The 27667-nt window shown below is 38.1% G+C and overlaps 1 protein-coding gene across 3 annotated transcripts in view; it reads left to right on the top strand.

The window, feature by feature from the left end:
• Window positions 1-2559: 2559 nt before the first annotated feature.
• Window positions 2560-27667, top strand: part of NCOA3 (nuclear receptor coactivator 3) — an 89670-nt gene continuing 64562 nt past the window's right edge. For all 3 annotated transcript variants that reach the window (XM_074920404.1, XM_074920406.1, XM_074920407.1), the window contains exons 1-2: window positions 2560-2678; window positions 21814-21855. The gene's annotated coding sequence lies outside the window, so the exon portion shown is untranslated. The remainder of the gene's footprint in view (window positions 2679-21813; window positions 21856-27667) is intronic.

Below are 27667 nucleotides of genomic sequence, written 5' to 3' on the forward strand. Positions count from 1 at the left end.
TCTGACACTTGAAGTTCTCTCAGTCTTGAGTCTAAGGTGTCATAGATGCAATGTAAGTATAATGTGAAGACCTTATGGTAGAAGAAATATGAGCAATGTGCAGTTTGCCCAAATAAAAAACACCACAATACTAAACTCCAGTGTTACCACTGCCTCTCATTATTAACCTGTTCCTCCTTGCAGACTTCCTTTGATTTTTGCACTGATAAATGCTCTGTTATAATTCATAGTGGAAGACGAGAACAACCTGCAGTAACAGAGTACCTGAAATGGAGGAAGTGGAATTGTTAAAACAGCAGACCTCACACTTTCAGGAAATGCATCAGGACCTCATTCCTCTTAAGGTCACCTAACAAGGTGAACTCTTTTCTGTTGTGATAGAATCTGTCTCTACCAGTTAGTTAAATCTGAGTTTGTAAGTAGAAACAGACATTTAGAATTGGTAAGTTCTTGTGTAGTATAACTGCAAGGTAAAACCTAAGGTGGAGCTTGTTATTCTAGAACTTGACATATTCTAATTTCTTTTATCTCTGGATTTTTTTGGTTTTTAATGCTTATTTTGGAGCTAGCTGGAGGCTCATTTTGTACCAGTAACTTGCTCATAGGTGCTCAACACTAGTTTCATGTATTTTTTTTATTTATTTGGAATTACTGGATATGGTTTTGCCTGTCTCATACTAATTGTGGCTATGGTCCAGTAATGAGCTCTGTACGAATAGCTTGGCATGACTTAAGTCCATGCATATTCGGTATTTCACACTCTATAAATTTTCATAATAAAAAGAGCATTTTTATATGGCTGCTTTACGAGTACCTAAAACTGAGGTACACAATGGGTTCTCCACGCACTTAGTTTTAGTCGGCAAAGTTTTAAATAACTGTTCTCAAAAAGTCTATGGAAGTAGTATTTATGGAAGCAAACGGTGGCATAGGAAGGTTATGTTCTAGAAGTCCCCTGTCCTTCACATCCTTGCTTTTTTACAGATGACAAGTCGCGGATGAAAGTATTGACATGGTAATGATCTAGTAAGAAAATCTAGTTTTATTAATAACTAACAACTATTTGTCAATACAAAACAACTCAGAGAAAAACCACTTATTCAGGTTCTAAAATGACAATATTCACTCTAACTTACTTAACAGTACCTTAATTTATACACATCTATACATGTGCATACACAAACCAGACATATACATACAGAAACAAAGGTATTTGGATTCGGTAAAATGAATACGAAAGGGACAAACACACAGGAACAAGGGCAAGGGTACGTACCCCCCCCCCACACACCAATAAACAGGTGAAATAGAAGCTAGCTCAAAGAAAATTTCCCTCTCGAGTTTAGAGCAAATACTCACAATGCCTTGGCATTCCTCAACGGGCGATAATTGAGACTCGAGCGGGGGGACTTCGCCCTGGCCTTCCGTCTGGAGCAGACGACACCTGAGAGGCGTCCCAGCTCAGGGGAGATGCTGGTCACAGGCCGCTGCGATCCAGGAGAGCTCAAAGGGTCTCCCTTGTGGTCGCAGTTTATAAGATCCAAGATAATTGACTTTTGTCAAATACTATCTGGTGCCTTCCGGCAGTTGCACAAGAATTTGAATAACATGCAACCCTGTTATTGTTCCATCTGATCACATCCCAGGCACAGGTGTGTCAGGCCATCAGGAGATGATGGGCCATTATAACCCTTTCCAAGCAATTGGGGGGGCAGGGGCCAGGCTCGTCAAGGTTATCAGTCCTTATCTCCACAGATCGGTGTACGGCTTGGGGGAATATGGATGGAATCACACCTGGCACCAAGCAGCCCAACAAGGAGGGCAGGGAGGGGTAAGGATTGCACCACCACACAAGTGAACTGCTATTATTAGTTTGAAAACATCTTCTACATGTACCTGGAGAATAACTAAAGCTATTTATGTTTTTAGCGTTTAACCCAACCTGTTTGCATCTTATTAAACATTAATTTCAACACTTTTTTTTTTTTTTTTTTTTTTTAATGAAATGGAAAAAATAGCGCTTGGTGTAACAAGCGCTCCACAAAGATGATTCAGCCGTAACTTTCACCTCAGCGTTGTGGTGGAGTGCTGTGTGCAGGGCTGATACCGTGTTGTATCTTAATCATTCGTGCGTATAAACCGCTCTTCATTAAACACGGCCTTGCTGTGACTCCGGGGCGCGCTCGCAGCTTCAAGTCCTCGACCCCAGGCGCGGCGAGTGCCAGCCGCGCGTTTAACCGACGGGCCGCTACGAGCGGCGGGGGCGGGGCCTGCCTGCGGGTGGCAGTCCGCTTGGGACTGCCCCTCCGGGACAGCCCCGGAACGCAGCGGCGCTACCGAGGAGCGGGCGCCGGGCCGAGCCCCGGCCGAGCGCACCCCGGCACCGGCACAGGGGCGGGGCCCCGGCGCGGGCGGCGGCCGCTGGGAGCGCTGGGAGCCGCGGCGCCCGAGCGGGTACTACAAGTACCGTGATGCCCCGCGCGGAGAGGGGGCGGGTCCCGCGGGCGCTCGCGTGGGGCCGTACTACAGGTCCCACAATGCCTCGCGCCGCCTGGTGGCTCCTCTCGCGGAGGCTGGTTCCTATTTAAATCTAGGCAGCGAGGAAAATGGCGGCGAGAGGCTGAGTGTGGGGGAGACGGGGAGAAGGAGACGTAGCTGAGCTTTGGCTCCTTTCCCAGGTGAGTGGGGTTTGGAGGGAGGGAGTAACGAGTGGAGGGAGGAGAGTTCTGGTTCTTGTTCCCCTGCTTCTAGCGCTGGGGTGGGACTGGGATGGGGGAGGGAGGGCTGCCCCTCGCCGGGGAAGGGAGCAGCTTGGGGCTGGCCCTGAGGGGCGGCTCTCTTCTCTCCCTCTCGCCCCCCTCCCCAATATGGATGTGTCTCCCTGAGGGGAGGAGGAAGGGGAGCGTAGACGGGTTGCGTGTGAGGAGTAATCCCAGGGATGGGGATGAGGGGATTCCCGGGGCAGTGTGTAAATGCCTTTACCTCTTTCAAACCATTGTAACTTTAGCGCGGAGTGTAGTTAGAAGGGGGCATTCCTGAGGCAGTGCTGGGAGACTAGTGTGGTGAGCTGATGGCTTCCCGTATCGCGCTGTGATGCATATCTAAGTAGGGTGAGTTTGGGTGGAGGTTCCTCGTGTAACAGTAAGAGACTTGGGGTCGCTATGGATTTGTGTTTAAAATCATCTGACCCTTAGTTTCTCAGCCTGAGTAGAGGGTGTGTGTGTGAAATACCTGGGCTAGAATGGCCCCATCTGCCATTCATCTGGGTGGTTTATCTGATACTGAGGCGGTTCCAAAGACCTTGTTATCTGCATTCTCCTGATCATCCTGTAGCCTCGGTAAGTTTCAGAGGTGACTTTTCTTGTTTCTGGTAATAAGGAAAAGGATGAGAAATACTGCAAATAAAAGGTTGATTTCCATGCCTTTTATCAGTTTCTGCCTCGTAGCTGCAACGAATTTTTTCGTGCTGTTGAGGGATGGAAATTAGATTTTTTTTTTTTTTTTTTTTCCTGAGATCACGTATCACGGTAGATGTTTAGCGATTCTGGGGTATAAAGGGGGTGAATATGGGTGGGGATGTTGTCTGAGGTTGACATAATTCCCAGAGTCCTCTTTGTTTGGTTCTAAAGTTGGTTCTGTTTGTGGTTTCTGCTCCTACTCCTAATCACAGTGAGGTTTTCCTTTAAAAAGAAGCTTCCCACTTTGTCAGCGCATCCTGTGACTATAGTTTTAAATCAGCCTCTTTTATTCAGGTGGTATCTCCTTCCTCTTTAACCTGTTAAGAAGAAAAAAAATCTGATTCTGCCTTTAAATGTTTTATTTAAAAGTTAACAGATTATGTTGGATTCTATCTGGAATAACAAGACAAAACTGAAGCAAATCTTGAAGTGTGAGATCCATATAGTATCTATAATACAGTTAAAACGGACACTTAAGCTTAAAATTCTGTTATTGCTAATATAAAAATAAATATTTTCTCGTGGAAGATTTCTCACTTATAATGAGCTGCTACATTAAATATAAATACAAGATAGTTTCATAGCAACAAATAGTATCTGAGTGAAAGCTCCAGTGTAAGACCTTAGGTTTAGAGGAAACAGACAAAACTGGATTGGGGGTGGTTTTTTGGGTGTTTTTTGTTTTTTAAACTAGGCTGTACATAGTAGTGTACAGTTGTTGTGATGGGCTGTTTAGCAGACTGTTGTTCAGAATTCCATTCAACTCTGTTACTACTACTTTTGTTTTTTATTAATACCAATGGATTTGCTGCTGTGATATGAAGATAGAGTTTGGGGGATAGTGGAAGTGATAGCAGACAGAATGAATCCAGTATTCAGTCTTGCTTTAAGTACCTTTCCTGATGATAGCATGCTGTTTCCATTCTGCTTATATTTGGTATATGAGTTGTGTGGGTTTGTGGGGGGTTTTTTGTTTGTTTTAATTCGTCATTTGAAACCCCTGTTCATCCTGGCTTTGGATTTATTAACTTGGAAGTTTGCATTGTCTGCTTAATAATTTTTTGCATTAGTATCACTGAGGCTCACGTATAGTTGAGACAAAATGCAGTGTAGGAAGGAGAAGGAAATCTGTTTCACAATAGAACATTATCCTTGATCATGGGCTTTTTTCTTTTCATTAATAATGGACGAGAAATCGTAGTCAAAACCTTAAAAATTAATTTATATGTTACAGTTGCATAGAAAAGGGTGGTGTGTGGTTTTTTTTTTTTTTTTTAATTAAAGAACCCTGAGAAGGAAAGGGTGTCTTGGTTATATTTGTCTGCAAAATCAAGCCACTGGTAGCATGTAAAATGATATTGGACACTACAGTCTGACACTGGAGGTTGCTTCAACTCCTGCATTTAAATGAGCCTCCCTCGAAGAGGTGATCTTGAATGACTGTATGATACAAGACATTCTGCATTATGTTCATGGAAGCTTTTTGATTATGAGTATTTAGAAATATCTTAAGTATTCTTCTGACTTGTTTTTATTCTAAAAAAATGGTGGTGAGGGGGAGGGGAGGAATAGTATTCTTTATGCCAAGGATAGGAGAGGGTGGTGAAGAATATCTTAACCTGAATGCTGGGGCAGCATGCCTGTGTGCTTTTTTTCTCTGTCTAGATCTATTGATGTTTCTAAATGTAGCGTATCAGGGAAGAGGCAATTGTGAAATAATTTAACTGCTACTGATTTAAATCTGCTATGGAATATATTTCCACTCGGATTTTTATATGCTGCATTTGATTAAGAGAAAAGGTACATAAAATCTTTTTTTTACCCCTTGTAAATGGGAGGTATACCTCAGATGGACTCTGTTACTTTAATAATACTTTTAATTGGTGACTTTTATTTCTAGTTGACATCAATAAGCTGATTTTCTTTGAAGTGAAACAACATTACCTTGCCTCCAAACTCGACCTCATGAGGGATTTTTAGTCTTTCGTGTGCAGTGTGTGGAATTATTGTTGAAGAGGTTTTATGCTTTTAGATGTAGACACACATTTTTCTTTTATGTTGTCTAGAGCCAGCCCTATGTCTGACATTGTACAGAGGTAAGAAAAAGGCAGTTGTTTAAGACAGCATGCTATTTAAATGAGAGGGACAAGAGGGCAAGGGGGCCACCATTGGTTTTACTGCTCATTTTGCTTATACCCTAGGAATCTAGGCTTGTTACTGCTGCTGCTGATAAGGTTAGGATATGGTGTAAGTCACTTTTGAGGTTGTGACTGCTTTTGCAATATACTAGAAGAGTGGAGGTGATAAGGTCAGCTCTACAGGTATCTTATCTACCTTTAAGTATTCCCTGACTTTGTTTGCTCTGTGTGTGTGTTGGGTTTTTTTGCTTTGGTTTTGGTCATGTGTGTTGTGTGTTTCCCCCCCCGCTTCATCACCTTAATGTTAAATGTGAGCCTGTTCAGGTCAGGTTTAGTTAAACTGTTTGTCAAACATTCTTTGTTAGGTTATGGATCATTGCCCCATTGGAAATTGTATTTTAAAGGCTTTCTTACCACCAAGTTAGGTTATCTTTTTGAAGACTACAAACATGGATAGTGACATGACTTGAAGACTAAAACCATCATAACTGTGTTTTATGGACAAGATTGTTCTAGAAATCTGAAAACACTGTAAAAGTTCTCCAGAAAATGTAATTGTTAGGTCAGGGAGAGCAATTTTTCATCAAAGGTGTTACGCATGTGGCTAAACTATATAGCACTTTTGCTCTGATTTATCAGGTGCACCTGAAAATGGGGGAGGAGGGGGAAGAGGAAGGCTGTGGAACACTATAACTGTTATACTGCTAGCCATAATGACTAGCACCTGCATTAGCCTTGGCTTAGTGTAACATTTTGTCACAAAACCTGAACCCTTTACGGTCTCCACACTTCCATGCATGTCAGGATGTGTCACGGCCATGGAATGAGATAATCTGGTATCATAGGTATACCCAGAAGGCCTTTTAGAGGGAATGTTTTCAAGGTAGGTTTGATATGTAGTAGTATGGAACATTATGTGACTTCTAAGTTACAAAGATTTTTTTCTTCCTTCTCTGCTGCACGGATGCAAGATAATTAGTTGTCTGCTTTTCCAGAGGCAACACCGAAACAGGTTGTGTGGCTAAAAATGTTACCAACATAAAGTGTTTCTCTGGAGTAGTTGTCACCTAACAGTTTTGTTTTTTTTCTTCTCCTTTGGCACTGGTGGGAGAGGGGCTGAGTGGAATAGGGCAGAAAGAAAAGGCAGAAGTACCTTTTATCTCCCTGGTCTCAGAGACTACAAGGCTATTTAATGTATGGATGCAACTTGCTCCTTGGGATTTGCTTTGTTTGCCTAGAATCTCCACAGGGCTACATGTGTGCTTTTTCTCATGAACTTTTAGGTGAGGTGGAATAGAATGAGATACCCTGTCTTTTGTGATTCCAGTAGTGTGCGCTCAGCAAACACAAATGAAATTTTCTGGAGTATTTTATTATTAGGGTGTACAAACATGTTTTTAAACAACACTACAAATATCAAAGAATAAAGAATGGACTGTGTTGCCTTCAACAAATATAACTAGTTCTCAAATTGTTTCTAATGGAAATCCTTTCTGAGGTCCACTTCAGTCTGGGTTTTACTATAGTTAGAAATGCATGCCGAAGAGCAGTTAGTGAATGTGGGAAAGGGAAGAAAAAAATATTCTTGGGGAAACCACCCAGACTAGGAAAAAGCAAGCCAAAATCAGTTGCCTAAAGACTATTTGCCAGTTGTCTTTGAAGCAACAACTGGTAGATTAGGTGTTTGCCTGCCACTTTCAGTGTACCAGTGTAGAATAAAGCAGATAAGCATGTGTGTTCCAAACAGTTGTCAAAGACTTTCCTGAAACCTTACGCAGTTTGCTTAATGTTAAGCATTTCTTTTCAATGCCAGCGTTTGGGTCATGTGTGCAACAAAACTGTAATGTAGTACCTTTTCTTTCCTAAGGCAACTGTGGCAAAACTGTTAATTTGTATATTGTACTCCTAAGTGTCTTAGAACACCCATTTATCTTTGTAGTTGGTCACAAGCTAGACAAGACTTAAGTGTCACTATGCTGTATCCAGGGAAGCATTTCTATTCCTGTGGCTGAACCAAGTCAGGTATAATTGTGATGATACCATGTGATGCTGTATTAAATTAATGTTTTCTTGAAGGTAAGAGAAGATCACCTTTATATGACCATAGGTGTGCTAAATGTTCTTCCTTTTCTATATTCATTAACAGGTAATATTGAACTTTAAAGGAAAAATATCTCTTTATTCCAGATCATATAGTATGCTTTTATAAACAGCTTAAACAGTACAAATGCTTGTTGTCTTTACCTAATGAAGAGGAAGGATAAGAGCTTTAAGTCAAAGGGTCTGTCATAATGCTTAATGGAGAACTTCTTTTAAAAGTGATTATTAGTGGCTTTTCTTCACAATGAAAGCTTTATGTTAAATATGTTGTCTGTATCATAACTTTAATTCAATGGTTTCAGGTAGTGCATTAAAATACAAACTATGCTGTCCATTCTAGGCTTTTGTAATATGAAATTATGAGACATCAAGCCTCTGAGGAGGAATTAGTGGAGATTTAAAAAAAAAACCACCATCCCCTCCCCAATTCTCGATTCTTTTAAAACCAATATGGAGATTTTAAACTCTTGTTTTTCTAGAAACCTGAACTTTCGTAACTGTTGTGACAAACTTGAGAATCTGTGTGTGTGTGTGTGGTTTTTTAAAGCTATAACTTGTTGATAATGTTCCCAGTCTGCCAGATGGTGCAATATTGAAATCTGTTAGCGATGGGCTGCATGGTAAAATCAAGCAGACTGTTTCTTATCCCATGCTTTTCTGAACTGCACAAAGTGAGTAGGTAAATATATACACTTGTTCCGCAAGGACAATGCAAAGCTGGTTCACTAGCACCAGCCACTACAAAACTACTGTTGTAGTTCTCTTATGGTCTGTTTTGAAGACTAGTCTTTTTATTAAAGACTGAAAAGAACAAGAGCCTATTTTTGGGAAGAAATGGGAAAAATAGTTGAAGTGTTTCTTATGTTTCAGTATGCCAAAGAATGACTAAGCAGTGGAAGCTTACAGTAGTGATGTAGGGTTTTGGGTGTTTTTTTTCCATTTTGCTCATCTGAAAGCCTCTGAATTTTTGGTTTTTTTCTAAGTCTTAATCAGGTCTGCTATTGCTCTGAGCTCTAGCTAAAGCATAAGATATGAAGTGTTATAGCATAATAAGATTATGCAGCTACTTACATTGGTAAATGAGTAGTAAGCTCGAAGGGTGCTATTTTACTATTTACTGTGTAAATGGGTGAAATGTAACTTTAAAAATCTTGTGGGAACAAAATCTCTGGTATACAGATGAGCTGCTTTCTTGACTTGCATAAGCAATAGTTCACTTTTTCTTTTAGACCTCATATTGTTCTTTTAAAAGACTTCAATTACTGCTTGTAGGTCTAGAAAGGAACATTTCTAGACTGCATGGGTTTAATGTTCTGTTGTTAGTTCCCATGGCCAAATATTGATGAGCTGAGTCATACATATAATGGTGTGAAGGCAAATCCAACTTGCAGTGATGATTCAGCATGAAAAGCTTGGTTATAAAATCACTTATGAACCGACTTGCTCACAGAACATCAGTCAGCTTCTGGTTAACTCTTATATGAATGATCCTGGAAATCATAAATGTCTTTGAAATGCCTTCTTAATTAGCATGAATCTGAGGAGACTGTTCTTCTGGGAAGTCTGATAAAATGCAGTTAGAAGTTGTTATAGGTGCACACATAGGAAAATATAACTACTTGGTTATGTTGCTCTATATACTTTATTTTCTCTATGGTTACCTTATCTTGAATAACGGAATGCCTCACTGAAACATCTCAAAGTGATAGAACAGGTAATTGGAGCGGGGAGTGGCTTGGGTTGGGTGGCCTTTGTTGCTGTATCTATTAGTGGAAGGGTTAAGCGGAAGGCAGAAGTAAGCAATTTACTTTAAAAAAAAAAGTGAAATGCATGTTCTCTACTCTGGTGTTTTGAGGAAACTTTATTGTTCAGAACAGTCAATGAAGAGGGTGGTTTTGTGTTCTTTCTACTCCAGTCTGAAGAACTAAAACCTAAAGGAAAGGTAGTATTCCCCTGTTTATGCCTTGTGCAATCAAATTGTAATTCTAACACCTCACTGATCACCCTGTGGAGCGTGTTAAGTCTTAATGTTGCTGGTTTTGTCAAATACCCAAGTTGTGTTTTCATCTCATTCTCTGGAGGCTAATGAGTCCCAGGAAAAGGGAAACTGTCCTACATGCCTTATTGCTGCTATATGTGTGTGAGTGGATAGCAGCTAATGTAATCTACTTGGATAAACTTTTTCTAAAACTTTTTAGGCAACTGTTGAGTGTCCAATTATGTGCACCTGTGCACACACAGAGTCAGTATGTGTGGAAGCACTGTATTGTTTCTTGGAAGCTTGTAGAAGAAGTCGTAAAGGTTCAAAAAAGTAACTTCCTCTTATTCACAATGATGACTTTAAAATGGTTATCCATCCTTACCAGCTCGCATCTTGAGATGATTTAAACCAAAAATTTGCAACTTCTTTTTTGCCAGTGACTTGGATAGACTTTTCAGACCTCTTCCCCTATAATAACTTTTCCCCCCCCATAACAGTTGAGCTAAAGAGGTTAGAAATAGGGAATTATGGGTTATGTTGCATTTCCGTTTGTGCTATGTCCATCTTTGCTGCTGCAATGAATTAAAGCAGACATAGCAGCATCTTTTGTTGCAGTACTCTCTCGGTTTTACCTTCTGTGGAAGCCTTCTTGACCTTTAGAGTGGGGATTTCTGGCTCAATGGACAGACCTCAGCATATGGCCTACTAGAGGGCTACACTTGAGGTGTGCATGGATTTTTAAATCCTTTTAATCAGTACTTATAAAATACCATTTGCTTGGCTCACTTCTAACTATTAAGTGCTATAAGAGAAACCTTATGTCTTAACTACTTAAGAAGGAAGTTTAAAAATATTTGCTCAAAGTCCTACTCCACTGTACTTATTTAAGCATGCTTTTGTAGTAGCCTTTCAAACAAGAAAATCTAAAACCAAATGGATTCAAGACCTTTTAAAGGTATCTTTGGTTGTGTACCAGTTCGATGACATGTACTGGTATGTGCATTGTTCTTGCTTTGTAAATAACTTATGCTTCCTTATTTGAAGGTTTTAGTTTCCCATTAAAAACTCTGAAAGGGAAATAACGTTTTTAGGCAGTAATTGATAGAATCCCTTCTTAATCAGTATTTAAATTATTTATCTAGCCATAGACAGCTCTGAATGCAACAAAAGCAAGGGTACTTTATCTGCAAATTGTTCTCTTGATTAAAATGAAACAAAACTAGTACCTCTTAACCTAGAATGTCCATTTGATCCCCCTTTGAGAGGAAGGCAGTTCTACTGAGATCAGTGTACAGAAAACTGAAAAAAACCTTAAAACATCTGTGCTGGGTGGAGTAGCTTTTGAAGACCTCTGTATTGCAGCTGTGGGTTTTCTGTTGAAGGCCCTAATCTTTTGGTGATGTGAATTTGTAGCTCTTAAACAAGACCTGTAGAGGTGAGGTGTAGAACCAGTGCTAGCAAACTTGCCAGATTTGTATTGGTTGTGTTAGAGATCACAAGAAGGTAGTAGGGATGACAAGTAGAATCTGGTGAGATGTAAAATGGGTGGAGATTTGAGGAAGTTCAAGGAGAGCTATCACTTTAATAGGGACAGAATAGTGTGTGTGTTGTCATCCACTGTGTTTTCTCTTCAAATGACAACTACAAGGTAGTGTTATCCTGAACTGCTTCATCTTCTCTTACCCATCTGCCTGTAGCTGGACCTCAGATGACCTCTATCAAGATATTAATATGTCGTACTATAATATTTCAGACTGGTCAAGCAATGCTTTTGGTATATGAGCAGGTTTTTTTTACCTCTCCCATGTTAGAACTGCTTTATATTGATGAAACTTTTGCTTAAACTGAAGATGCAATCTAGTCAAAAGTGTAAGGTTGTTTGAGCTGTGCACTTGAGAAAGCTTTTTAAAAATCTTTTAAAGCAGTGGAAATTTCCAGGCTTCACAAAAAAAAAGAAAAAAAAAAAAAAGAAAAAAAAGATTTGAAGTTCTGGTCTAATAACTGCTTTGCAAGAAGAGAGAAATATGAAAAGGAACCGCAGACATTCTGGATGTCAGCCTGTGAAATTTTCCACTATTTCCTTTAATAACATGCAGGCATGTTTAAAGTGCTGGAATTTCAGTTAGGAGTCTCATTCTGACTGAAACTTCAAGCTACTTGGTGAGCAAATGAGTTGTCAAGAAAAAACTTTGCATAACCCACTCCCATGCTGCATATCAACTATTGATTACATTAATCTTGCCTTCAATTTCTTGTTTTACAGTTTGTGTTAACTGCTACTATTACTAGATGATCACTGCCAGGTGACAGTTAATCTTTTCTTGCTTCCAATAGGTGTTCTGGACTAACATTTCCAGTAAGGACTGTAAGTCGATAAACTAGAAATCTTAATTTTTGTATCTTTGATATACTAAAGGAAGAAATACATTAGGAAACATATCCTGTTCTAATAATATTCTTTTGTGAAACAGTTAACTTTAAAACCTATTTAATAGCTATTTATAAAATTATTATAGCTTCAGATACACTGGTGAAAATCAAACTGAAGGGATCTACAGGTTCAACCTCATTTGTCTACCTTGAAGCTCTTTTCGCTTTAAGTTCTTCTTGTTTACCAAAAGGCTCCCTGACCTTTCTCCAAGATCTAGAGGACTCTGTACTTTGAATGTGCCTTGTCTTTCTGTCACTACAGATATTTATTGTTGACTTATGCTCTTTTGGGTTAGGGCGTAAAGAATCCTTTATATAATGAGTTGAGATTTTTTTACTTAAATGCTGGAGTGGAAGCTAAGCCTGTATATTGTGCAAAAGACAAGCAACATCATAACAATCTGACTTCCTTCCAGTATTAATTGAAAATATAAAACCAGAACCCTTCGAATGCATTCCCATAGCATGCTGTCTTCCCAAGGCAGCGTGGTACACAGCTGTCAAGCCAAGTCAGAGCTATTGTGCTTCCTTTCTGTTACATCTCCTCCCCTTGCTCTGAGACTGAGGCCCTTGCAGTCAGCAAACAGATTTAACTCAAAATTGTCTATTCCCTCCCTCCTGCCAATAAAAAACCCTGAACCCCCAAACCAAACCACCCAGACAACATCTGGTTCTCAATTTGTGGCCAGTTGCACAAACACCGGTACTAGTGCAAGGGAATGGGTGGGGTGGGACTAGAGCAGCCACAGTCCTGTTGAAACGTAGACTGAAGTTGCTGTTAAGACTTTCTCTTCCACAACACATTCGTTTCAGGAACAGACTCAAGTGGTACCTGGGTGTAGGGAGAAATTCAGCACCCTTTATCTACCCTGGGGCTGTAATTAGAAAGAGTTGGGGTTACTGATTATGTGTTATTGCTGGTAGTGCCTTACCTGTTGTATCTGCATTGGAAAACTTAATTTCACTCCAGTCAATAAGGATTAAGTAGATGTATTGAATGCTGTTCTGAAAACTGATGTTGAGAAACCTGCAGACATTTAATATGTGTTTGTTACTAGTATAGCACATATACATACTGCTGATGAGACTAACCTACTGAGAGGGATAAGCACTGCAGTAATTCTGTTTTGGGGTAGAATTAATCTATTGAACGAATAACTTCTGTAGAGACTCAGAAGATCAGCAACCCTGTGCTACTGAATCTAAGGCTGAAGGACTTTTAGCAGGACTGTAGGATTAGAATATATTAGTTTTTATTATGAAAAACTTATTGTTTGTTTCTCCTATGCTGTTGTAATTAGTGGTCATTAATAGGTGGTTAGGGACTTCATGGTCTCTAGGTTGAGGTTAAGGACTAAGAACAGTAGAGATCTTTAAAAGCTGGTGATACATGTTTATAAATGAACTTGCAGAGTAGATTGACATACTTGCAGCATTTTTAGAATCAGTTCTTAATAATCAGTAGTGTCACTTAAATTCCAGCTTTCACTTCCACAAAATCAAGGTTAAATTTCTTTTGTCTGAAAATAAATCTATCTATAATATGGAGATAAAAAAGGGGAGGACAGAACAGAACAAGTTTTGTGTACAGCTATGTCTTGTTTTATACCAAGAGTGCCTTTCATGTCTAAGTGTAGATAGTTTCCAAAGTTAACCTGTACAGCTAGGCCAAAGTAAACAACTCTGCAAAGCTGAAGACAAATTATTGCAGTCTGATAAAAGTATGTTTACTGTAGGAAGCTATTGCTAAATAGAAAAATATTCGATGTTTATATGAACACTTGTTCAAAAGGAGTCTGTCAGTGCCTTACACAGATTGATAGGACACAGGTCAATTTACAATATAGACCTCTTACCTGCAACTTCACAGAAGTGATGAAAGTGGGACGAGTGGCACATAGCACTAAGTGACAGGATCATCAGTCTCAAACTTTTTTGAGCCAAGGTGGCAGGGTTTCCAGACCTCCCAAAGCAACACAGCTGAAACACAGTTGCTAAATAATTGATGGGGGTTTTTTGGATTTAGGGCCATGTTTGCACGTCTCCTTGATATTGTTTGGGAACTCTTTTCCTGTTTTCTGTCTACCTTTAGGTTACAGTTATGGATGCAGGAGCTTCTTAGCCAGGTTCGGGGCAGGTACTCAACTCACTGAATTAACTATGGACCAGACTCTTTAGATGAAGTGTCCAAAAGCCTGTTTTAAAGTGTATGACTTGACTTCTAAGGGAATTGACATAACTAACACTCAGATTCTGCTGGTATGCAGGTTCAGCAAATGTTTTCCTTTATGATAAGGGTAAACCCGTGAAGTGAGCTGCCTTTATCAGAGACAGAGCAGTCTTAGGTCTTGTTTCTCATTAGAATAAACGTTTTACCTATAATAGAATCTTTTGAACATCAGCAAACTATGAAACTTATGTGATTGGCCTTTTCTGCTGGTTTAAGAAAAAGATGGGTCTTGAAACTGCAGTTTAGTTTTAAAGTAAACTTTAATGTATGAGTGCTAGGTTGTTATAATTAACTGGTCGAACCTGTTCATTAATCCTTTGTCTTTAAACAGAAATAGTTCTACTGAACATTCCTGTTAACTAGCACTCTTCAATTCTAGAAGAAAATTTCATTTTTACTGACATATCAATAATGATTTATCTTTCTCTTCCTCTTTCAGAGTTCACAAGAACGAGTAGCATGCTTTGTAGAGAAAAACTCTTTGGGGCAACCCTATTCCCTAGTGGCAAGTTGGTTTGAAAGTTTTGCACAGGTGAGACAGACCATTCTGGCATGCAAAAAATAATATATTGTGTTCACATTTTGCATTAAGTTTGACACAGCAGGCCTCCATGAAGTTTATTTGTATTAGAGAATCTGAGAAAAGAAAACAAACTTTCTTAGTTATGTGCTATTGCAGGCTTTCTTCAGTAGACTCATTTCCTGGACCAAGGACTGCTCTCTGGATTAGCACACTGAGTGGTTTTAATTTCCAGTGGTGCATTATTTTAGGGTACTTTTAACTCTTGCACTGTGTGAACTTGTATAGCCTTAGTCACTCATATTCATACAAAGTATCCAGTGGCAATCGCAGCACGAGGTTTTTGAAATTCTAAAAAAAAAAATTCAACAAAAAACTAGTAACTTTCTCCTTAAATATTGAGACACTAATACAGGGTAGATGTACTTATTATGGATCTGTTGCACCAGATTGGTGGTGTCAGCTGAGGATGTACCACATTTGTGGTGGTGTTACTATGGCAACTGCTTTCTAAGAGCTGTCTCAAGGTCACTCATCAGTTGTAGCCTGGAGTGCTTGCTGCTTAAGCAAAATATCTACACCAAACAATTCAGGAAATGATCATTCTGCTTTGAGACAGCAGCAGTAGGGATGCAAAGCAGTATTTTCTTTTGGGGTTGAGGGAAAGAAGATTCTCTGTATATTTGTCTGTCAGATATTTGAAGAGTATTAGAATTACTGAAGGGCAGATTTTAGTTGAAATGTAAATCATAAGTAATCTAGTATCAATGACATGAAAATTGTCTTATTTAAAAGCAAAGAAAAAAAAAAACCACAAACAAAAAACCTGTAGAAGCTGAAGAACTTGCATAGAAATTGGTGACCAAGCCTGAAGTTTATGGTGCAAAAACGACTGCCTATACTGGCAAAAATTTAGACACGATGGTGAAAACTCATGCTGAGTTGAGAATTCAGAGCTGCTTGTATTGAAGGGCTTCTTTTGAGATGTCCAGATGAATTCTCTTTTATCTAAATCCTTGTGGAAGTAGTTAGCAAATGTCTAATACACCTAGCAGCATTTTCAGTCTAATGCACAGTGATTCAAAGCTAGACTAGAGAAGGGGTTGTTCATGAAGTTGATCTTATGTCAGAGTTTGCAAGAGATGCTATTGTACTACATGTATAAAATTCAATAGACTAAAACTTAGAATGATAAAGTGCTGTTTCCTTGCTTTGGATAGTTACCTGACTAGGAAAAGCTCCATGTTTTATGTGGCTTTTTGTTTGGTTTTCCTTTTTTTGGATTTAGACTTGTTTTTCCTCTTTCCTCTTGCATCATTTCATGGACTAAAATAGTAGTATGATAGCAACAGAAGCAGCCATTAGATTCAGTAGTTGATCTCTCAAACCTCTTTCACAAAGTAGTAACCTTTTGTTTTGAGAACTTAATGTATTCAGGCAGCAGTTTAATCCCTCCTTTTGCTTTTTAGGCTGAACAGACCAAGTTCTTTAGCTTCCTCTCAAAATTATGTATTAACTGGTCTCCCACACACACCTGGTGTTTTTAACTTCTGATTAGTTTTTAGTGTTGGGGAATATTGTTATTTTCCAAGTGCATGATTTGTGTATCGTGTACTAAGAAATGCTTCACAGAGTTGTTGCCAGAATAATTTCTGTTAACATCTCTGGAGCTGTGGACCAGAAGTCACTTCTTACAGTGTGATTTAGACTTGGTGCAATTCTCTAGAACTGGATTTGGAGATGTCTGGTTTAAAATAAACATAACCAAGACTTGAGGCTTGTCTTCGAGAGCTTTAAGAGTTGGGATTGGTTGGAATTTTTATAAAGTAGGTTGAATAGTGGTTGTCCACAGAACCCAAGGAGCTTGGAGTACTACACAGAAATGATAGGTGAGCTGGTACTTGTATTTCTAGATTAACAGGATATACATATATTTAAGGAGGGAATGAAAACACAAGCAGTAAGGATATCAGGTTAGTAATCTAGTCTCCTTCCATCCTCAGTAAAACAAGCCTAGACCATAGAGGTTGGAAAAAAGTTTTACATTCAAACTGCTGGTAAGAGTTAAGAAAAATCTCTACCTTATTAAGCTTGGTCTTTAAGAGGTATTCATATTAAGAGTCTATATCTTTTTCCCCAAAGTAAACAGTCTGTTCAAATTTTACACATTTTAGCATGAAAATCCTAGTGTATCCATTGCCATAGTGTGAAGCCATAGCAAGAGAAGAACAATTTTCACCTGTGCTACAGAACAGAGGTTTCCAGGGCATGATACAGAAGTGATGTGAACTAGTGGCATATACAAGCACTTCCTTGTCTACAAAATAAACAGTCCTATACAGGCAACTAAGAAATTGCATATAGGGAAGTATTTACTGAGAGATAACTTGAGCCACAGGGCTGGTATCTGCATCACTAATTACTAGGAAGATTCTTGCAGTCTGAGGTACAGGCTTATCACCCCAAAGCTGTCAGTGCAGTCCCCTAGCTGTGCGACCACAGGATGGCTATCTTGTTGCACTAGTTCGTGAGCCTGTGTGGTTAAGTTTATCTGGATTGTAAACTAAATTCTTGGTGAATACGTCTTGACTACACTGCTGGGAAAAGGTAACTTTAAAGCTACCTAAGGCATATTCATGCAAATTTCATTGAAAGAAACCATTGTAGAGTAGATATAATAATTATCTGCTTAAGAGAAAAATCAGATTTGTATTTCACTTTATGTGCACTCAGGAGGGTTTTCTGAAAGTGAGAACGCTAGACTTGTGAGTCAGCCTTACACCTGTGTTTTTATGGTATTTTACAGCATATTATTCCTATTTAAGAACTGTCCAAGAGTTCATGAGAGAAACTGTCTGATCTTCCCCAGCTGTTGCAGATTTCTTGGGGATGCAGCTAGTTGATATCTTTTGACAAAAGCAGGTAAGCGAAGATCCTAGATAGTGCCAATATTTTATTCCAAGTATATGTACTGGCTATAGCCAAAACAGACTCAAGTTTAGCTATGCTAATTGCCTCAGCCACTTTAGAAGTCTTTTCTTTGCAGTAGCAAAGCTGTTTAGACTTTCTAATGTAATATTTTGAACAAAAGGTTGGATACTTTCCTATAGTCATACTCACTCCCCTGAAAATTTCTTCTATTACGGAGCCTTGCTATTTAGTAATTTCAATCCAGTCTAGACTTGTTTTTTCTGGAATAATAAGAAACTTGCGAATCTTCCAGGCTGTTCTTCCTCACCAAATAAAGTTAGCAAGGCGCTTCACCACAGATTGATTCATTTAGAAAAGATTTTAATGTGCTGTTATTGTTAAAAACAACAAAAAACCACCCTGCCAACAAAAAAAACCTGTGCATGAAATGGAATGTTTGTCTTCTAGAGTTACACTGGCTCCATAGTATCAACAGTGGAAAAAAATGTGTAACTAACAGCCCTGGAGAGACTCTAGCTCCATCAGTTGAAACAAGGATACAGCTAGAGCTATTGGTTGAACTAAAACAAAAACAAAACCCCACCCACAAAACCCCACAAAAGACTACAGCTGAAAAGTAGCTTGTTCTATCTTGCCTCCTATATAAGGTAGCATTTTTAGCATATTCCTGTGAAATTAAAGGCCTCACCTCCAAACTGGGGATTTCAGAAACTGCTCTGGCTTTTTCTCTGTACACTTGCTTAAGTTCTTAATACAAGATTGGCCACTATCAGTTAGGTCATAGCTGTTGTTTCATAGATGAAGGAATAATAGTAAAATTTGTTACATAAACCAATATTGTAAACATGTAAACATGTTTTGCAGAACAGATGAAGTAGCTTTTAATATTACAACATTATTAACACTTGAGAGGACGTAGTAAGTAGACAGCCAAAATGGCTAGTTTTTCACTGGCACTTTTTTTGAAGCAGGTCTGGAACAAGTCTAAAGTGTAAAGCTCTTTACCTGCATTTCTAATCAAAACAAATTTCTTAATTAGCAGCTACCTTAACAGTTCTTTCTTCATTCTAAGTGCAAGAAGAATTTCTTGACAGAATCTGCTAGAATGTGGCATTATCTTGAATCTGCTTCACTCTGTGCGCTCAACCTTTGCAGTCCTAGATGGTATCTCTGTTGAGAAGTTAGAGAAACAGAAGGACAAAGCACAGATCAAGAATCAGATAAAACAAAGAATACTTAAGTGCTTTAATAACTTTTAGATAAGCAGAAAATACAGCTTCTAGAATGAAGTAGTTTTGGTTGTTTTCTATTTGGGATAATTTGTTTATCTTGGTTTTGTTGCCATGTATACAGATGTGACTAGATTGTCTCCAGGCAAGACTTTACCACAACACTTTTCTATTGCTCTACAGAGATACTGCTGTCATCTTGGAAATGTTAAGTTCCATATTAGTTACTTTTTACTATGACAGAGCAGAAGTTACTGATGTCAGAATTGGCAGAAGTTAGTTTAATCCCCTGAGAGAAAGTAAATTATTGCTCGCGTGCCGTAAAATAATATGGAGATGGCCACTAATTCACTGTTTTGCTAGCAGTCCTCTGAAAGATTTCATTATCTGCCATATGCATATAAATGTGTTGTGGTCTGCTACTGCTAACATTATCTCTAGGAAAAACAGGTAGTTTTTATGCCCTAGACTTGTTGAAAGAGTTTGGCCTCCAAACAAGGCTATCTATCATGTGATATGGGTGCTCACACATCCTGGAGTGCTCAAAATCAGTTTGTTATCACTTAAAGACAAGCAGATGCTCCTGCCTTTTCCCTATTCATAAGCATCCTTGAAATGCAGAAGTACTGGGCATGTTTTTGAAGGCATTGTCTTTCGTTCAGTTCACTATTATGTAAACTCTCAGCTTTTTCCTAGTAAGTCAGTCATGAGGTTGTCCGGGTTGGTTAGATCTTGTGAAATGCTTTAAAAGCTATTTTCAGCAGATCTTACAGCAGCATTTTAAATTTTACTAATAAAAAGATAGGTGAAATAAATTGTTCCTTTAATATTAAACTGTGGATATGAAGCTACATTTCTGTGAGGTAGAGCAATGGGGGAGTCCAGAGTTTGTATGGTATGTTTTTAAAATTTTGGAATGAAATTTATGCTTATGAAGCACACAATGATTATGAAAAAATAATAGCAAGGAATTAATTACTGCTTTCTAAAGCAGTCTGTAAGCCTTGATTTGATATTCTGTGACAATGGGCGATCACATTATTTGGTTAGGTTCAACTAACTTTAACTGAACTATTTGTTGGACTAAACATTTTTTTTTTAATACATAAACAAATTTCTGTATCAAACTACCTAGCTGCTTCTAATCCTTTCTCAAATATTGTTACTACTAATGAGAAGGGACTTGACTAAGGTTAAAAATAGAGCACATTGAACTTAACATGAACCTTAATATCTTTTCCAGCTTTTACAAGGATTGTATTGTGAATTGTGTATTGTTTAATTGGTTTCTCACTGATTAAAAGTATCGAAATAAACTGTCTATTGTGAAATAAAGCTGCTTGTCATTGCAATGTTTACATTTCAGGTATTGTATCTAAATGTTACTTTACAAATTTGATGCAGAGTTCAAGCTTGGAAATGGGATTTTTGAGTCTTACTAAGACTTTTTTTCTAAAAGCAAAATATATTGCTGAATAGATAAGACAACTGAAATGTGTGTGTTGTCAAAGCCTAAACCAAACTTGTTCTGTTTACTTGGGCTTTGGATAAAGCCTGTGTGGCAGATCAGATATTTCACTGTATGGAGTTTGTTACTACAGCCTTACAGAAGTTTCCAGTGTTCTCTGATTTGATTTTACATAGGCCTTCTTTTTTTCTGCTTATTGTAAATTAATTTATTGACTTAACTGATAGGTTTGTGAATTGGTTTATAGACATAAGACTGATCTTGACTAAAACAATTCTTCAATGCTTATTGCATGAAGATTTGGTGACCTCTTAAAGAAAAGACCTTTCTAATACTTCTTGTTCTGGGAGTAGGTCCTAATAGTGGCTTGGTTAACTCTTTTATTCTTCCAAGAATGTAGATTTGGTAACTACAGGTAATAATTACAGTCACTGTCAGGGTAGTCACTGAAGAAGAAACAATGATGATCTAAGGGAGCTTTTCTGAGTGAGTGTTATGTATCCCTAGCACTTGATTTAGGAGACTTGTCCTTACTCCGGGTGATGCTTTTGTCTTTATGCCTAGTGATTGTACATAAGGGAGAAGCAGGTCTGATACAAGTAATAGATTTTTGCCCAATTTTCTTTCACTCAAAAAAAAAAAAAAAAAGAAGAAAAAAATCTAAACTACTGTCAAAATAACAGACCAGTACTAAATAGTGTTCAAGAAGTTGAGTGTTATGAATTGCCAGTGAAGAAAAAGAATACAAAATTGAAAATGTCATATCATTCATTATACGGTTATGTTATGCCTTCCTCTTGAATATAAGTAGTTGTGGTCTGTGCCTTATCAAAAAGAGTATAGTGGACTTTCTTTTCTCTGTTGGTTGTTTTTTTTTTTTTTGTTAAAGATCAAAGCTAACATTTTTTAATGAGAAACAGAATTTGCCATCACTTCTCTCACTTGTGTGGTGTTTTGTTTTGTTTTTTTTTTTTTGGCTTGGGAGTACAAGGCGGATCTATACAAAATAACCACAAGTGTCATGGAAAATCAACAGGAAGAAAGTGTTTTCCTCTTCAGTCATTTCATTTATTCTCCTCCTCCTTATTATCAGATGGCAGAGTTAAAAATAAAAAACCTGATACTTTCACATAGCGTAGAGCTCAACTACAGAACTGACTGCTTAGAATATTTAGCTGCATTAATTTTCATGGGTTCAAAAAGAAATTTATAGAAGAGAAATCCAGCTGCTGGGAAACTCGGTCCTTTTGAACCAGGAAATTCCTGAGCTGTAGATTGTGAGGTTTGAGAGTATGCTGAAACATGTTCATATGCCTTTTTCTTTCTAGGCATTCCTACTGGCTTCTGTTGGAGAGAGAACACTGTGCTAGGTAAGTTTTCTGTTTGACTTAATTGTCCAGGATTGTTTTGATTTATGAGAATTGATCCAGAGAAACCATTGATATTTAGGGGCCTAGGAAAAGGGAGAAAATAATTTAAATTCCCTTAGAAAAATAAAGGTATTTTCTTAGGTTCTGTTGTAATCAATTTGCTCTCCTCCACCTCCCCAAAGTTTGAGGAAATGCATGGTATGACCTGGCCTCAGTATGTATGATAGCATCTAATGCTAATAGGTTTTTAGGGGATGCTTGAGCCATTAAAGTTGTGGGATGTAGCGGTAGCATCCTCCTGTATATAGTTGCCTTTAGATTTTAATTCTCTATCACTAATACTAGAGTCGTCTTCTTTCTGATGTAACTGATGATGTAAATACTGTGCTCAAAACAGTTCTGAAACAATGGTGCTGAAATGGGATTTCTTAGCTGGGGCTGTTTTGGGCCCAGAGTGGGTATGTTGCTTATCACTGGTGCTTTTTGTTTATTTGGGGTTTTTTGTCATAACTTCTGGGGTAACCAATGTAGCCTTCAATACTAAAATAAATAAATGTGTCAAGCTCTATACCTGTTGCTGGAGAGTAGTGAAACTGGTAACTTGTCTGGACATTCCATTCAGTGGGATTTTAGTCTCAAGAAAGGAAGAACCTTCTTCAGAATAATCTCTTGTGATAAGATCAAGCTCTTTGCTCTGTAGTTTAGCAGCTGCCCTGAAATAAAATTCAAGTGAGCTGGCTTGGTTAGAATAAGCAAAATGAAAAAAATTAAATGAGACAGTGGAAGGAAAAACTTTGGAGAATGATTTCTTCAGAGCACAGAAAAGATTGTGTTTTCTTTGATAGCTGTGCTCATTAAAATGTTACAGTTCCTAGGCAGTGATTTGCAGACAGATGACACACAGAGGTAAATAATATACATGGTGGAGAGAAGGGATAAATAACTTCTGCTTTTGACTGGATGGTGACACTTGTCTAAGCATATTGTCTGTTATAGATCATCTTGCAGTGAAAAAAACCTAAATTGCAGCATTTCTGTTCTGTAAGACAGAATTAATGACATCAGACTCAAATTTTGTATGTTCTTGTGTTCCCTCCACGGTATTCAGTGTTTATCCTATTATGTACACATTTACAGGCCTCATCTATATGAGGATCTAAGAAAGTAAGCCTCCTACTGGTGAAAGCTCAAGTAAGGTAGTGTTCTGAACTTTTAATGGACTGTTAAGTACTGAAAATGCTTAGTAGGCCTTAAAAAGAAAATGCTAAAGCTATGCCATGCCTAGAGACAATATTAGTAACTTTTCTCCTAATAATTTTGACAGGGCACAAGAATATAAGATTCTGGCTGCATTGTACCTAAACTTCCCTTTCTTTTAAGAGTTCTGTGTAAGTGTTACGTATTGTAATAGAAGGTCACTTAACTGGACAAATGCAGTGTGGTGTTTAGTGACAAGAAAACACATTGCCTCAACTATGCTGTGTAGCTGATACAGTCCAGTTGTATGACATAAATGCATGACTGGTGCTAATCAGTTAGTTAACATGTTTGATATGCTTACCAGATGCTAATATAAAAACCTCCCAGCACAGAGGTGTAGCTGTATACTAACTTTAAAACTTAGCATTGTTAAACTTTGAATTGAATCGCAGAATGATCTGAAAGTCTGGTAAAAGAGAACACGAGTTTAAATCGTGGTGGATGCATCTTGAATATCTCATTGGCAGACAAATGTTCAAACGATGGTTCCCTAGCTCCAGGTTTTATTGAATGTAAGATACAATTCAGTCAGTCTACCTGTATGGATCTAAAGAAACAATGCATGGAAGAAGCAGTAATAATAAAAAAAATTCAAGAGCTCTATCCTGGTGTTTCCTCCCATGCACTATATAAAAATACATAAAATTTCTTCCTAAAGTTGTGGAACTACACAACTCCTTAGCCATTTATCTACAAACAAGGAAGAGACCGGATCTGAAACAAAACATTACAGACGTTTTGGCACTTGAAGGGGAAGGATGTGGTCCCTTCTTCTGTTTTTGGCAGTCACTGACCTCTTGTACTAACTTCCAGAATGGCTACAAATCTTCCTAAAATTACTTGGAATTCCTATGCTAATTATGGTAATGTCATTTTGGAGAGTTCTGCAGATAAACATCAGTGTTTGAGGAGTATCTTTTGTTATAAAAATGTCTATGAGCAAAACCGATTTTCTGCCTTCAGGAATGTTAGGGAGCTTAGTGTTAGATTTGTTGAAAAATGTCTTTTTAATGAAAGTGAAGGTATTGATTCTTTACTTGAATATTAGGAAAACTAGAAGCATAAGGGGATTATGCAATGGGAATTCTTTGTAAAGAGTAGAAAAATTTGGTCAAAAAAAAAATTCCAGAGGGCATTGAGAGCTTTATTCAGAGGCATGCTGCTTTTTTTCATAAATAGAAAAAAACCCCAGCAACTTTGGTAGGAATTAATGAGTGGTCACGAATACATAGTTTGTGTCCAGTAGAGGTGGGAGTATTGATGGATGCATGAAAAGTGTAAAAGTACATGAGATTACTAAAATACATCTGCTTAAATCAGTACCAAAAAGAATGTGGTAATACATCTTAAATTTAAGGCAAAGTAGGATCAATTGTAAAGTGACTCTCTTGTCTTAGTAGCCCGTTGTTATAATGGTACCAGTTTATCATTGGGCTGCAGTACGTAATTTTCTGACAACAATGTTTCACAGAAAATCATAGTGAAATGATAGCATCAATCCAAACACTGTGAACAAAGTTAGAGCTGGTTGGTTGGGATTTTGTTCAGTCAAATTTTGAAGGTCTCATGATAGAGATTCCATAGGCTGTCTGGAACTGGTTCCTGTGTTCAAACACTATTTGAAAGCTGACATTTAACTTTTCTTTTAGGTAGTATAGCTGGCCTATTGTCCATCTGTTGTAGGCCTGTTGCGATGCTGCAGTCCATAATATCTTTCTAGGTGCTATTTTTCTGTTTTGTATAGCATTGAACAAAGACACCAACCTTTGGGGTTTAACTCCATTTTAGCTTAATTTTTAAATAAATGACCCTTGAAATCTAAGATTTGAGTCTACCAGTGATGTGCAAAATAATGTTACAGCTCTGTTTCATGCAGTAAATTTTAGCAGATGCTCTGTATTATAACCATTGGTACACAGCGGGTGGGCAACACTTGAAATATAACAACATAACCTGACTGTACTGTGGAGAGACAAATTAACCTAATTTGGGAGTGATTCTATTCTGCCTTTTTTTTTCAGTTTAGCTGAAGATGTTGTACTAAGCTCTCATCACTATGAATATGAAATATAGAAAGGTATATGAAAAAAGAGGAAATGGAATTTTTAACTAATGAAATGCTCAGATTTATTGGTATACTATAGGCAGACAACTGTCACTTGAGATTTTGCATGTGAAACATTTGTGTTGAACTAAATGAACACCTCTTGCAGCCATACTAAGTGTACCTGTGTACATTCCAACTTAATCAAATTGTAATTACAGTATTGAGCTAGGAACATTTCCATGTTTCAAGGTCAAATTGTTTTTTAGAAATGTCACCTTTGTATTAAGTAGCTGTACTTAGTCCTTACAATTAAGTAAATTATATATAAGCACTGATACTAGTATGGAAAATGAATTCTTTTGATTTTCTTTCTTCAGTAACTTCCTTTGTTGTTTGTTTCTGATTTTGTGCTCTCAAATTTGAGAGTCTAGTTATGCCAAAACTCAGGAAACTTCATTAACAGGCCTTTTATTAGATCAGAGGATAACAAGATCTAATTTTAAAAGCAAAGGGGATGTGTGTGTTTCAATAAATTAAAAAAAAAATAAATTAGTAGCCTGATGAAAAGAGATAGTAAGTAAAATTCTGAAAAGCACTCTTAACACGCCAGGCGTTTAACTCCCATTGAAATCTGTCTGTGTGTATATAATATGGAAACCCCAATGGATAGCTGCCTTCTTCCTGCCCTCTCCCAATAGCACTCAAATGCTTTTTCAGAATATGAATTCACGTTTTTAAAATGGTAATGTATCCAAAGCTTTGATAAAAATTAGTTCGTGTACAGTGTAAAATAATAAATTTACTGATATTAATTCCATAGCTTAGTTCTTGTGCAAACACATGAGTAAGTGTCCGTAAGTACTGCATCTGCTGACTAGCAAAATGTGCCCGAGGCAAGTCAAGTTATAGACTGTATTTCTTTCTGGCTCATGTGCCCCTCCTTATTGTTGGGTGTGAATATTTCCAACGATTAAATTGGTGATTTAAATGTCAGTTTAAAGTCTGCTCTGAAGGATATTCTTAATCTGAAGTTGCAATGGGTCATAATCAAGACAGTGTTGTTTACTATTCATAGGAAAACACCACTGTGTCCTAATTTGAATGTCCCTGAAACTCCCAGCGTACCCAGGGTAGGATACAGGTCCTTGAGAGACTTCAGGTCTCCATTTATGAGACCATTATCCATCGCTGTATAGTAAAGCAAACTGATGGGTGCCAGTCCCACATACAGTAAGCAGCTGCACAGCGATGTGCTCAATTAAGTATGCAAGGGTTAAAGGAGGAAGTGTTGAGAGTTGAAGCTGACAATATTATTTTAAGTTTTTTGAATGACCTCATAACCTTATTATTTTCAGTGTAACTTTTTGTATGCTTAAAAAAAACATATGGAAAAAAATAGTATAATTTGCCATGAGGAAATTTCTGCTCAGTTTGCCAGCAAGGTTGTCATTCGGGAATCGCACAAAGCAAATCGACGCTACTTTGGTCACTAGCCTGAGCGTGCTTTCTGCATGGACTAGCCACTAGAGGGGCAGGGGCGTAGTTCTTTTAGCACCACTGGCAGAGACCTCCATCTGTGGTTTCAACTGGGATCTTGAATTGGGGGGGGAGGGAAGGGTGGCCTTTGCTAAGCCCTTGATCCAACTGCTGCCTCGTGTTTTGTGGATGCTGTGTAGGGGTGCACTAGCATACCCTAGAAAAAACGCCCCTGTTCACTAGCTACTGTGCTGCCAGGCACTTTAACTGCTTCATAGCTGGCGGGTTTATAGAGAAGCTCCTCTTGGTCTTTATAATGCAGTGATAAAGCATGTTCTGTCCTGTCAGCATGGAGGAGCTGTGCAGTGACGAAGCGAACTTGGTTAGATAAAATACTTGAGGGTCTTGGCAAATGGTTTAAAACAAAACTGAGCATGTTCAGAGACTGTAAAGGCACTTACCATCTGTACAGATTATCTTCATTGGAGCAGCAAGATGATGTTGAGCTTATTCAAAGATTTGATCAGTTTCTCTTCTAGAGCTTTAACCTCTCGGTCTGAATAAAAGGTTGTATTTTGTTGAACTGAATGCTCCACTCTGTTTTTAGATGTCTGAACCAATTTTATACAAGTTGTCCACAAAAAGTAGTTCTGAGGGGTATGTGAGAGACAGTCATTAAAAAATTAGAACTTCTGTCACGGAAAATGTTAGGCATCCTTAACCACAGATGTAGATGTGCCTGCAAAGGTAATGATGTGCTTTGGTGTATTTTTCTATTTCAGGCAAAGATGCCCACCCAAAACCAGTAATGTTCTTTTCTTCTTAGTACACCAGTTTGTCAAAATTAACTTTCATTCACTAGATCCTCCTAACTTTAGCATAGTATGAAAACTTAGTTGCAATGCTGCGTGTTTCAAGACTGTTTTAAAGATGAAGTATATTAAATTGAAGGTGTGTTCATAAATAAGGTCACTGGGGCTCCTTTCCTAGACTGGCAGATGCCCTTGTGGAAATGTCTGTTGGTGTGTG

The sequence above is a fragment of the Athene noctua genome, chromosome 16 (assembly GCF_965140245.1).
Source record: "Athene noctua chromosome 16, bAthNoc1.hap1.1, whole genome shotgun sequence".
Taxonomy (NCBI): Eukaryota; Metazoa; Chordata; class Aves; order Strigiformes; family Strigidae; genus Athene; species Athene noctua.